The following is a 9,644-nucleotide window of genomic DNA, read 5'->3' as shown; positions in this document are numbered from 1 at the left end:
TTTCAGAGAGGCTAGGCTGGCAATTCCACACCTGGGTAGGTTGACAACCAGAGTTCAACGGGGTCGAAACCAGTTCAATGCACAAGATCCAAGCAAGGGAGAGCAATCCGTGGAAAAGGTGTAGGGTCAAATAAAGTTTCAAAGCAAAGGTAACAGATGAAGCCAGGGAGTATCCAAAAAACAGTCCGTGGTCGTAGAGCCAATGAATTCTTGATGAAAACAATAACGCCAAACAGTTCTTACGAGAAGCAGCTGAGAAGCGCTGCCAACATGGTTTCCGGCGTTTTTGAATGTTTAGTTGTGGTCACATGATGCAAAACGCAGCAGCGTGGAAAATCACATGATGGTAAAGGATAAACGTGATTGACAGCAGTTCATCTCACCTGACGCATGAATCGCCGTGTTCTTAGGCGGCGCCGTAAGGTATACGAGATTTTCCACGGGAGTTGCCAGGACAATGAAGGTCGGAAAACACCTGGAAAACCAGTCATCCTTCTCCAGTGATGAACAGAAGGTCGTTTGCTCCGATGTGCAGTAAGAAATGTGCCAGGTAAATGTGGACTGATCATGGGTTGTCTAGTGGGTTGCCTAGTGGGTTGCCTATTGGGTTGCCTAGTGGATTGCCTAGTGAGTTGCCTAGTGGGAGACATGGGTTGCCTATTGGGTTGCCTAGTGGATTGCCTAGTGAGTTGCCTAGTGGGAGACATGACAATCAATTATTTGAAATGTCAAATTGCAATAATTTTCTCAGATGCCATACTTGTCTTGATACCAATGAAAATCAAATATTTTAAACATATCTGCTTAATTTTGAAATGCCATTATTGAAGTAATTATTGATGTTTATAGAGAAGTGTGGTGAGATGAGTAAGGAGGCTGACAAGGTATCATTTGGCAACAGACTTTTGTTCAACTAAAGAAATTAATCTCTTCTCTCCCTATTTCTAGAGGCGCGTATCTACCTCAACCTAGAATAACGCGGGTAACCGTCAGGATGCAAGTCAAAAACCAATATACCACCCTCTGTCCAAACCAACTACTCTAGCCCTACCACTAAGGGATCTACGTGATTTGGCATGGCAGAATTGTTTGTGACAGAATTGACTTTAGTACATTTTACTGCAAAACCAATTTTGCCATGGCCAAACTGTTTATTTTGGTATATTACTTTTTAGTTAAATATGGCGCATCCCTGTGAAGGCTAATTCTAATTTTCTGGCTTAAGTATTCTAGTGGCTGCTTTGGGACTTTGACTAAATGCATCTGCTCAGCATCAAAGGTCTTTTAATTGTCTAAACATGTCAGCTACAGCCTGGCATGCACACCAGATGGCAACTCAATATCACTTGGCACCTTGATTAGGAAAGCAGGGCTCATTGTGTGTCACCATGCAGACAGTAGTCCATGGCAAATCAATGCAGTGATATGTGTGCCGCAATTATTTGTGTGCTGCACATGCCACCACCCTATTGGTTAATGGTGTCTATGTTGTGCTCCGTTATGTAACAGCACATATACCTGTTTTTGCCTGATGTGCCCAATCTTCATACAAGAGCACACTGGAATGCTTTGTGTATGTGATTCTGATGAGCATGCCATACTGTGCCCACCCACACATTTAATATCACACCATAACATCATAAAAATACATCTACTTAATACCACTAGGGATAAAATATCCATATTTGTTTACACACAAATCTAAAAGTTGAAAAAAGGCCTAACATATATAGGCAAATCCATCTGTAAATCATAACCCATATATGCTGGTCATTTTAGAAAGTGCTAACAAGATAAAGTGCTAACCAGGTAAAGTGCTAAGTGCCAAGTGCCATTTGATGTTATGGTGTGAAATTAAATGTGTTTTATGCTATTATGTCGATTTCGACAAATACTAAAATATGATGTTTATAAACTGTTCATCTGACTGAGCTTTCTCATTCTCCACACTTTGAATCAACCGAGATTTAAATAATTTGTATTTACCCGTGTGACCACCTCCTTGTTCCTTTTCAATATACTGTTCCCCTGGTCCATGGTGTTGGGGATACCCATCTTTTTGCAATTTACATCACAATGTTCGCAACACATCTCGGGCTGAGAAGATAACGCCGGCTCAATTTTGGAATTTTGTCGGCCGCAGATGATTTTCAACATGAAATCCGAAAAGTGCTCCAAGACCTCCCTGGGGTCACTAGTGATGACATCCTGGTATATGGCAAGACTGAGAAAGAACACAACAGCCCACTAGAAGCCACACTACAGCTGACACCACACAAAGAAAAGTGTGAGTTTGGCAAATCCACACTGAGCTTCTTTGGATACATCTTTAATGAAAAAGGAGTTTCCTCAGACTCGGGAAAGGTAGAAGATATAAAAAATGCACAAGTCACGACCACGGCAACCGAAGTCCGGAGCTTCCTAGGTATGGCAACATACTGTGGGCGATTATTCCTTGACCTGGCCACCATTGCCACCCCCCTGCGGGAGCTCACGAAGGCAAAGACAACATGGGAATGGGGAGTGACACAGAAAAATGCATTCCAGAAAATCAAGGACTCACTATCCAGTGATGCCACCATGGCGTTCTTCGACACGGCACTCAAGACAGAGCTATTGGTGGATGCCAGCCCCGTTGGCCTTGGAGCTGTTCTCACCCAGACAGACCAGATTGGAATGGTTGTTCCCATCGCATTTGCCAGCAGAGCGCTCACCCCGACAGAAAGAAACTACGCACATATAGAAAAGGAGGCCCTAGACATCATATGGAGATGCAGGCACTTTCACGTTTACATCCTGGGGCACCTTGTGAAGGTACTGACGGACCATTAACCCCTAGTCCCGGTATTTAAAGGATCAGCACTGCATCCCCCAGACAGGATTGAGCGCTGGATGCTTCAGTTGCAACAATTCGACATCGAGGCACAATACCGAGCCGATGCTGACAACCCGGCAGACTTTCTGTTGCAACACCCCCGACTTGCCACAGCAACAGAACGCAAAGCAGCCAAGGAAACAGAGGAGCACGTATGCCAGGTCATTGCCTGTGCTAAACCCAAAACCATGAAGCTCGACAAAATCATAGAGGAAACAGACAAAGACCCCTGCCTTCAAATGACCAAGAAGGCGATTCTAACCAGTGAGAGGAAAACATTCCTCACTGCTGTCGCCCAAAGGACACTCCAAGCACAGGAGATGATACAGGCCCTATTTAGGATATGCCATGAACTGTCAGTGACGCTTGAAGGCCTCATCCTCAAAGGCCATCGCATAGTAATACCCAGCAACCTCCACGAGAGGGCCCTTCAACTTGCGCATGAGGGCCACCAGGGGATCATAAAGACGCAGGCTTTCCTCAAATCGCGAGAGTGGATGTCGCAGATGCAGCAGAAGGTCATTAGAATTGTCGAAACCTGCACAGCATGTCTAGCATCCCGCCGGCCCGGACCACCAAGCCCATGGCGTGTCCCCCAAGAAGCGAATGCCGCTGGGACGCAGTAAGCATCACCTTTTGCACAATAGCCACCAAAGCATGCCTCCAAGTAGCCATAGACAACTACACCAGCTATCCAGAAGTTAAGCCAGTCAACTCAACGGACGCAGCCTCAGTCACCACAGCGTTGGAGAAGATGTTCGCGATCCATGGCATACCATCATCTAAAAAAAGCGTCAACGGTCCGACGTTTACAAGCAAAGAGTTCAAACGCTTCATCGAGGACATAGAGATCCACCACCAACAAATCACACCATACTGGCACGAGGCCAACAGCGATGCAGAAAGATTTATGGCATCCATCAACAAATCTGTGAGGATCGTGAAAGACAAAAGACGACTGCGGCTACCCGAACTATATAGTTTCCTTCGATCCTACCGTCAAACCCCTCATTCGGCCACTCAAGTCAGCCCTGCAGCCCCGATGTTTGGGGTACCCATCCAAGCAGGACTGCCCCTCGACCACTCGTGGCAACCCCCACAAGTGGACCTGGAACAAATGTAACGCTGAAGGCAAGAGCACAATGCAAAGGAATACAGGTCAAGAAAAGCCACACCTAATGACCTCCAAGTAGGATTCACATGGCATTGGTGAAGAACAGAGCATCAAGGGGAAAGATGGCCCTCCCCTATGAGTCTCTTTCCTTCCCTGGACCATCACCCACCGGGAGCACGGGCTAGCCACGGCCACGCGTGGCCCAAAACGGAACGTGTCTCACTTCAAGCGGCCACCACACACCCTATGTTGCTTGCTACGCGTCCCGGCGGCAACTGCCGCACGGACGCAGTTTATTCCAACTGCGCATGCGCGCTACATCAAACTGGGACGTCACATCCCTTTTCAACTTTAACCAAAACAGTGTAAACCTTCGGGGTGTGCACACCCCTGCACAACTGGTGCCCATGTGGGCGGTCGCATGAATAACTTGAAGTCTCACCTCACTTTTCTCAGTTCAGTCACCTGAGTCCAGGACGTAGTCCTTGAGATGCCCTGGTAGTCTCCGCTCTCGGCGGACAGGGTACCTTGGCGAGATGGTGGGCGGAGTAGCACACTCCAGTTCAGAGCCAGTGGAGTCCCTGTTCTGCTCACCCTCCTGATCTCCAGGTGGCTCCTCCTGACCCATGGATTCCTCTGAAGCCCCGTTCTCAGCGGGTGTTTCGATTCTTTTGAAGAACGACCGGTTGCGCGTGACTGTTCCTCGGTCACAGGCTGCCGAACCATCGTGCCTTTTACATGCGTTACCTACCACGGGCGCGGCTCAAATGGCAGGGACAGCTTCCCCTCAGGGTGCCGGTTTCGGACCAGCACTGTGTCCCCTACTCGCACCTCCTTTTCCTGCAGACCCCTCCGTTCACTTTCTTTGTCGTTACGCCTGGCCCGTTCTTCCTGGACTCCCTCATTGTTTATTATCCCTGGCGGACGGCCTTCCTCTTCCGGTAGCATTCCCCTCGGGCATCGTCCAAACAGTGCTTCGGCGGGAGCCACTCTCGTGGACTGGTGGGGTGTCATGCGGTATTCTCTTAGAAACTCCACTAGCTTTCTCTCCAGGTCTTCACTGCCACTGGTTGAAATTCTTAGGACCTTGTTAAGAGTCCGCATCATTCTCTCGGCCTCCCCGTTGGCTCGCGGCCAGAGTGGGGACACTCTGCGATGCCGGATTCCCCTTTCCCGGAGGTAAGATGCGAACTGGCTGCCTGTGAACGGCGGCCCGTTGTCTGAGCACAGTAGGTCCGGGAACCCATGTGTGGCGAACATTTTGTCCAATGCCTTCGTCGCGAACTCTGTCGCTGTCGACTCTACCACTTCCACCTCGGGGTACCTTGACCATTGGTCAACTGCTACCAGAAAGTACATGCCACGACCAGTCGAGCCGAAGTCCACGTGGACGGTTCCCCATGGTTTGCTGCTGCGCTCCATCGACCTTATCGGTGGGGCTCTGTCTCCTGGGGCCGCCGCTTGGCACGCCACACATCTCCTCACGAAGCTCTCCACTCGCCCCTCCAAGTCCGGGAACAATACTTTGTGTCTCAGCCGAGCCTTCGTTTTGACAACCCCCTGATGACCAATGTGGGCCAGTTCGAGTACCCTTGTCCTCAGTGCCCGTGGGATGACGATTTGTCTCCCTCGAAGTATTAGCCCATCGTCTGAGACGGAGAGTTCATCCCTCACTTTCCAGAGTGCTTGGAGGTCACTCTGGGCCTCTGCTTGACGGCGCGAGTTGTTACGCAGTACCTCCCTCCAATCACCGCTCCTCACGGCGGTCTTGACAATGCTAAAACCTCGTCCTTGGAGCATTCTGTCGCTATTGCAATTCTTGAGAGTGCCATTGGAAGAGACCCTTCCGCCACCTGACACAGCAGCCCGTGGCATTCGTTCGCCCCAATGTCGGTGACGGAGTTGTCCTTGCTGGGGTGGCGCGACAGGTAGTCGGCCGGGTTGTTCGTTCCTGGCCGGTAAGTTAGTTTCACCCCATACTCCATCAGGGCCAGCATCCACCTTTCGATCCTGGGGGCGGCTTGGATGACACGCCCGCCAGTATGGGCAGTAACGGCTTGTGGTCAGTCACCACCACGACAGGTTTGCCCAGGATGTATAAACGGAAATGGCGACAGCCCCACAGGATGGCCAACGCCTCCCGTTCGATCTGCGAGTATCTCATTTCCGTGTCCGAAAAGGCCTTACTTGCATAGGCGATGGGACGCATGTCCCCACGTTCATCGGGTTGCAGCAGCACAGCCCCTACTCCCACTGGACTCGCATCGACCACCACCTCCGATTCCACCTTGGGGTTGAAGTATGCCATGGTGTCCACATCGGATAGGGCGTTTTTCAGGGTCTGGAATGCCTCTTGTTCACTGGCACCCCACTTCCACGCGGCGTTGTTCCTTGTTAGCACTCTGAGCGGTTCTGCCAGTGACGCTAACCCTTTGATGAAACGCCCGCAGTAAGTTACCATCCCCAGGAAGCTCCTTACTTCCGTGGGGGATTGTGGGGGAGCGGCTTCCCTAATGTCCTTGACTTTGGCTGGGTCAGGTGACACACCGGCCGCATGGAAGATGAATCCGAAGAAACCAATACGGTCCTTAAAGAACTCGCATTTTTGTCGATGAAGGGTGAGCCCTAAGTTCTTCAGTCTCTGGAGCGTGTTCTCCAACCTCTTCATGTGCTCCCTTTCCGAGTCAGCGAAAACTAAGATGTCGTCGCTCATGTTCAATACCCCTTTTAGGCCAGCCAACGCCCCCCTGATGGTGTTCTGAAATACTTCGGCAGCTGACGAAATACCGAAGCTCAGGCGTTTAAATTGGTATAGGCCGTCATGCGTCGTGAAGGTTGTTATGAACATGGAGTCCGGGTGCAGTTCAAGCTGATGGTAGCCCGCTCGTAGGTCCAGCTTTGAGAAGACTCTTGCCCCCTGAAGCTCTCCGATAATGTCATCTAGAGTTGGAGTAATGTGCCTCTCCCTCTTGATTGCAGCGTTTGGGAGGTGCATGTACACGCAAATTCTCACCGCCCCGGGCTGTTTCGGCTTGGGAGCCACCACAATTGGTGACACCCAGGGTGTCGGCCCCTCCACTCTCTCAATAATGTCCATATTTACGAGTGATCGGAGTTCCTTCTCCACCTTCTCCCTTAGGTGGAACGGAATCCTACGGTGCTTGAGGGCTGTCGGTCTGATGGACTCGTCGATATGCAGGCGCACTGGGGGTGCTTTAAGCTTCCCTATACCCTCGAAGATGCCCGAGAACTTGTCGAGCAGCGTTTCAATGTCAATCTGGTATACTCCATATGCAAAATGAACCAAATTGAGGGCCTCTGACGCAGCACAGCTGAGTAGCGAGTGAGGGCTAACGTCCGTGACAAAGAATTTTGCCTTGATGGTGCTTTCCCCCCTCGACACCGGTGACACGAATACACCCTTGAGTGGCAACGGGGTGTCTCCTCCAAAAGTGAATATCTTCGCCATGGACTTGTCCAGTGCCGGCGGGCCTGGGAGTCTTAGATAATCTTCCTCCGCCAGCACGCATACGGATGCTCCGGTGTCGATGAGGATCTGCGTCGGCACGCCCAGTATGTTCACCACACACATGGGTTGTCTCTTCCGTTTGCTTTCTGAGACAATGTTTGAAATGAAAAACACTTCTTCTTCGTCCTCCTCCTCCTCTTCCTCTTCCTCTGCAAGTTGCAACCTCTGCACCTCCTGTTCGAGAGCTGCGATGCTGCGCTGCCTCCTGAAACCGCTGCCCCTTGCTCTCGCGGGGCCTCTCTGAGTAGGTACAGGGGCGCGGCACATGCGGGCATAGTGCCCCGGTCCATTGCACCGTCCACAGGATCTCGTTTTGGCAGGACACTCCTCTACATGTGGCAGGTCATATCCGCAATCTTGGCAGATTGATCCGGGTGCAGTGGGATATCTGTTCTCCGTTGTCTTCGGGACCCACTTATCCTTCAGCTTTGTCCTTTTGTTTATGGCAAAAGCTTCCTCCCTCGCGCTTGGCCTAACTGCCGCGTCCATGCTCGCTCCTCTGGATTCTGCCAGCTCGTACGTCCGGCCACTATCTAGTATCTGCTGTAGTGTCCACCCCGGTTCTCTCAGCACTTGTCGCCGCAATTTACCTGAGCTGCAGCCCTGGAGGACCTGGTTTCTTATCATCAGCTCGTCGTTGTCCCAGCGACATGTGTTGGCTATCACTCTCAGTCTGGCGCAGAATTGATCGAGAGATTCTTCCTCCCTTTGCTTCTCTCTGCAGAACAAAAATCTTTCATAGTCGACATTCGACTGTGGGATGAAGTGGTTTTCTAGCGCAGTCTTGACAGTGTCGTAAGTAACTACTGGCAGGGTGAATGATTCGTAGATGCGCATTATGTCCAGCCCGGCCGAATACAGAAAGGTCGCCCTTTTTACATCGTCGTTGATGGTTCCGGTCGCTGTAAAGTACATCTCTAGCTTCTTAACCCATAGTAGCCACCTGGGTCCTAGTTTGGACGGGGGTCCCGACGTGTCAAACTCCTGCATTGGCAGCAGCGACCCCTGTTGTGTCCTCACCGCTCTTGTCGCAACTTCTGTCTCTTCGTCGCTACTGGCCATCTTCACAGGTCGCACAGGCACCTCTGAGTGTGTTAGAGGCCGCAAACCTGGCTGGTGTAAGGCTCAACGTACCTCCTGCTGTTGTCTGTCGTTTTTTTTTTTCCTTGTGTCCGGCTTTTTTTTTTTTTTTTTGGATTGTCCCCAAGTTGTGGGGACAGTCAAATGTTCCAAAAATTAGCCCTCTCTTCTCTGTGTAGCAGCGCACGAGCACCTTTTCAGGCCACTACTGCTCTGAGGAGAAAAGAAAAACGTTCGTGCTCGGTCCGCGTCGTGTCCTTGCGTGCTGATGCGGATTGTGCGCCCACGTACGTTGGGCGAACGCTGTGGCGGCAATCCCGCCTCGTCGCCAGTTGTTGCATATGGCCCTGCGGCCCTCACATGCATACGCGCACGCACACAAAGTAAGGAGGACACGGGACGCGATGTTGCTTGCTACGCGTCCCGGCGGCAACTGCCGCACGGACGCAGTTTATTCCAACTGCGCATGAGCGCTACATCAAACTGGGACGTCACAATATCCACGTGATACACACCATGTGGACATGTTAATAAAAGTGAGGGAGAAAGCCTGCGAAAGGCAGTCTCCGCTCTGACACCAGTGCACGTGTCAGTGACTTCTTTACATGGCAGCCTGCCATGTGTCCCGCATTCCAGGCCTGGCCATGCCACGCGCCCCCCCAATCCCTCCCCCTCTTCACACTGGGCACCAAGTTGACGTGGAGACAATGCATACCCCAGACAGAATTATAATGCAGAGCGAGAGTACTTTGATACATGTCTAATGAACCTAATAGATCACCAGAACGATCTGCTGCAAAGTGTATTGCCGACCTCTCCATTTGACTTTCCTCTTAACCCAATAGAAAGCATTGGATGGGGTTTAAAAAGAAAGATAAAGGTGAACATTACGAAATAAAAACATTGCAGAAAAGTGGGCCATAACTCTAACATCTAAAAATGCTGGGCCTGTACACCATTAATACCTGCATATACTTGGATATTTGGATCTCTATACCATCAACACCTGCATATACACGTGTATATTTGGGTTTCTATGCCTGCAT

The sequence above is a fragment of the Ambystoma mexicanum genome, chromosome 1p (assembly GCF_040938575.1).
Source record: "Ambystoma mexicanum isolate Mex_15411 chromosome 1p, UKY_AmexF1_1, whole genome shotgun sequence".
Classification (NCBI taxonomy): domain Eukaryota; kingdom Metazoa; phylum Chordata; class Amphibia; order Caudata; family Ambystomatidae; genus Ambystoma; species Ambystoma mexicanum.
The sequence above is the reverse complement of the archived record's forward strand: the minus strand, read 5'-3'. Positions refer to the sequence as shown.